The sequence below is a fragment of the Nicotiana tomentosiformis genome, chromosome 10 (assembly GCF_000390325.3).
Source record: "Nicotiana tomentosiformis chromosome 10, ASM39032v3, whole genome shotgun sequence".
Classification (NCBI taxonomy): domain Eukaryota; kingdom Viridiplantae; phylum Streptophyta; class Magnoliopsida; order Solanales; family Solanaceae; genus Nicotiana; species Nicotiana tomentosiformis.
Genome location: NC_090821.1, coordinates 19,758,724 through 19,763,017, shown reverse-complemented (window position 1 = coordinate 19,763,017; position 4,294 = coordinate 19,758,724). Strand labels below are relative to the sequence as shown.

Genomic DNA, 4,294 nt, shown 5'->3' with positions numbered 1-4,294 from the left:
AGTACTGGGTGTCAAGTTATTCTCATCTTGAAGACCAACTTCGTTGTCGATAGGTAAGGCCATTTGATTGGTAGTTAACCGTTGCTAATCCAAAATCCAAGATACTTTCGGAAACAAGCGCAAAATGGTGTATTATTGCAGATTCGTATCAAATAACCACTGTTATCCTTAGCCCCACGGTGTGTGCCAAACTGTTTACCTGAAAAATGGATAGAGTTGAATTTGTACGTAGTTCTAAGGTTACGTGGTATAGCTTAATAGAAATCGTAAGGATAAATAGAAATATCAAATACAGATTGCAAAGAATGCAAAATAAACAAGGTTGGAAAGAAGATGACTTTTGGGAGTAAGTAAGATGAACCAATTTATGAAGCTTCCAAGAATAATTTTTCAATATAGGAGTATATGATGCTTGAGTTATAATGTAAGCCAAAAAAAACCGCCCTTTACAGAAGTGTAACCATCCTCTTTATAGTTGAGGATCCTACTTTTAGATATAATTAAAAATACATAGTGGGAGACCCATGACAAATCAGCTTTTCCATAATTCCTGCCGGGATTCTCTTCTCTAGTGGGATTGCAACGGCTCTTGTCTGTGAGCTCGATATTGACTAGAGTTTTCGGTCTTGACTCGAGCTCTTGATCTTGACTCGAGCTCGATTATGACTCGAGCTCGATTCTGACTCGGATCCCTGTATTGATTCGGGGTCAGTGTTGGTCGGTCTCTAAATCATAAGCTCGATAACTTTACTTTGCATCATAGTTCGACTTAGATTCGGGCTCGATAATAACATCGAGCTTGACATTGATCGGTCCTTCGGGCTCGAAGCTTGGTGTCCTGACTTCGGACCTCAACCTGAAACTATGAAGACACTTCTCGGATCTGATGTATTACCATTTAAACCAATTCGTACGAAGGACTAACCGATTTTTACCGTACACACCATTAAAAGAAACAAAATATCCTTGGATGTCAAAATTCATTATCTTTTATCTATCCTACTCTATCACTGGCAAGATTAAACTATTCGGAGTGCGAAAACATTACATGATTCATAGGCTGGAGATTTGTGCACCTGCCAAACTTGTTTCTCCCTTGGCTCCACCACTATCTCCTTCCACCTTCTTTACTTTGTTTTTTCTGGAATATGTCAAAAGGGGTTTTCTGGGAATCTATTGTAGCCTCCTTACGGTTGATCACATTGCCAATACCATACCTCTCCTTAACTTGGCTTTCACTGTCAGCCCTTTCTAATTTTGAAGATTCTGTAGTTTTTCTCTGTGCGTCATCTATCTCAGCTTGTATCAAGAGTTGAAGAAGTTCTAAGGTTATGGCTGCAGGATCCAACTCCCGACAACCCTTGGGAACATTTAGAGCTTCTTTGCCTGTGAGCACGTAAGAAGGACTGTTAGGGATATAGTGGATATACCCTAGATCCAATCTTATAAATGAATAAATTTTTGAAACGAGACTCTCTCCACCAGGTACGTCTTAAATCCGATCTTTGACATGTAAATAAATTTTAGACATGAAAAGATCTGCCTAGAATTATTATTGTGTTCCGCTGCGTGTTATGAACATCTATATGCAATCCTTTAGGGACCTGACGAGAGAACGTGAACATCTCCTCCCTTGGAATTCTACAAATATGTTTAGGGTCTTGATGCTGATGAAATACTGACTTGAAGCCAGCTACTTTGACTTATGGAGCAATTCTGACACCTTCGTCCTCACTATAGTCTTCAAGCACTTCCACCATATCATATTTGTGGATCACATCATCCGGAGTTTGCTCGTTCCATTCAGGAAACCAATTCCTATACAGAGCCCACACATCCCCATTCCTGGGAAAAATTTGGATAACGCCTCTGGTTCCTTTTGTCCACTTAACTATGTGGGAGAAAGAATTGAGTGTCTTATTAATTTCATGCTTGCCTATTCTAAAGTTTCCACTAGTTTTCAGAAAACCAGAACCAACCCAGTTTATTAGCCCAAATTCAGAGTTGCTTTTGGAGGTCAACCAGCTGATTCACACTTTAAACGGCTTTCTACTTATGACATTGTGAATCAGAGCATAATAACGGGGCATGCCATCATCATTATCATAAGCAGCCCAGACTTGATTATCTTCATCCGAATCAGGAACCATCATAGACTTAATTTCAGTATCTTCTGATTCTGAGTCAACACTTGTAGTAGAGACGACACTAGACTCTTTGTGCTTGTATGATTTGCTGGAATTCACTAATACAACATTCGCAGTTTCCTCTCTTCTCAAATCATTTTTGAGAAATTCTTGTGCAGTATGGGCAGCAACAGTTTGCTTCTTTTCTGTTTCCTTGTCCTCCTTATATGACGTCCTAGATGCATAAGTTGTGCTCCATTCCTTCAGCTTCTTCTTCTTGCAGATCGGATGCAACGTGCGTAGGGGAGGCAGCATAGGCTGGCACCCCATTACAACCTCTTAACTTAAAATCCTGAGCCTGCTGATTGTTTGCTTCAATGTTTGAGCCAATGCCAGAATGTCAAGGTATCCCCATATTGAAAGCTGAAGCAGACGATCCATTAGCAGCATGACAATTTGTACCCTGCTGCTGGAAGAAAGGCCCTGTATTAGATGATGCATGTCCATTTACAGAAGGAGCACCTACCTCCTTTGCCCAAAATGGCTGGTGACAGTTGGGGCAGACAAGAACTCTGTTGAGGTGAATTTTCAAATATTCATATTTAATCGAACATCGATTGCAAGAGGTCCAGAATGTAGCAGGTTTTGATGGCTGAGGAGCCACAGGGACAGGGTGGAAATTAGCAGTAGTTGAATTTCTTGCCCTTGCTGGATCGACAGTGAAATTATGAAAAACATTCGACCTGCCTCGCATTGATGGATTTCCAGTGCCGACGTTCCTCATAGCGCGTTTCTGGACATAAGTCATCCTTTTAGCTCTGTCAGACAACAAATTCCATGCTTCAGAGAGAATCTTAAATGCCTGATCTGTAAGATTTTACTACGTATGTTGGTGGCGAATAGGTTTAAGGCCCGTAATTAATATTTAATTAACAAGCAAATCCCATCCGTCCGATCGGTTACTTGATTGACGTACCAGATTAAGTGAGAAACTCTATAAATTGGTCATCTCCCCACCCATTAGGATTACTGTATTTTTTTATTCTCTCTTCCATCACTAAAGTCGGCGGTAACGAAAGTTAGGGTAAGGGGCGAGAAACCAATTTCAATTAACGCTTCCGCTTCGTGATAATGACTTAGTATTCATGTATATTTTCTGTAACAATTTTATGTAAGATTATCATGTTCAAGATCCTAGTATGAATTAAGTTTATGTTTACATGTGGTATTCGAGCTTGGATTACTTAAACTGATAATCTTCATTAAAAAAAAAAAAAACTTTTATGAACGAGTTGTTGTTTAGGAATTACATATACCTTTGGCAATTACGGAATTGTGTCTTTAAATATTTAATCATGCTTGTTGGTTTCTGTTCGTGTAAAACGACTTCAACGATGGATAATCAATCAATGGAAAAAACAAACAAGTCAAAGTTCTGTTAACTTACGTTTTAAATTATATAAGTGCTTGAAGCATGATTAAGATTTCAATTCTCATAGTCGGTTTTTTGAGAATGTTTACGCTGTAGTTGAACATATTTGAGTGTTTTTTTTAATAGCCAAAGTATGCAAAAATATGATAAAACAGGAATATTGTTAATGATGCCCTAATGTCGTAATTTAGTTTAAACCCACCAACTTTTGCCCATTAAATTTAAGGAAAAGTGCACGGTTAGTCACTAATTAGAGATCTCTTTACTCTTTAGCCACTGTTTAAAATGTATTTACTTTTTAGCCAATGCTTAATAATTTTTTACTCGCCCGGACGAAAATATCCCTGTGCTAATATTAAGGATACGGTGTCCTTAACTTCATGAATGCTGTATAAATATTAAGGACAAAATGTCATGTATTTGCACTTTTCATTGTTAAACTTTAGGACATCATGTCCTTAACTTCATATGTGCAGTATAAATATTAAGGATATGTCGTCCTTAACTTCATGTGTGCAGTGTAAATGTTAAGGACATAATGTCCTTAACTTGTATTTGCACTTACTGTTGTTAAACTTTAGGATATCATGTCCTTAACTTTATATGTACAGTGTAAATATTAAGGACATGTCGTCCTTAACTTCATGTGTGCAGTGTAAATGTTAAGGACATAATGTCCTTAACTTGTATTTACACCTTCTGTTGTTAAACTTTAGGACCCCATGTCCTTTGCACC

At 38.2% G+C, this 4,294-nt stretch overlaps 1 pseudogene; it reads right to left on the bottom strand.

Annotated features, from left to right (window-relative positions):
• Positions 1-930: 930 nt before the first annotated feature.
• On the bottom strand, positions 931-2,967 carry LOC104103933 (uncharacterized; annotated as a pseudogene).
• Positions 2,968-4,294: the final 1,327 nt, after the last annotated feature.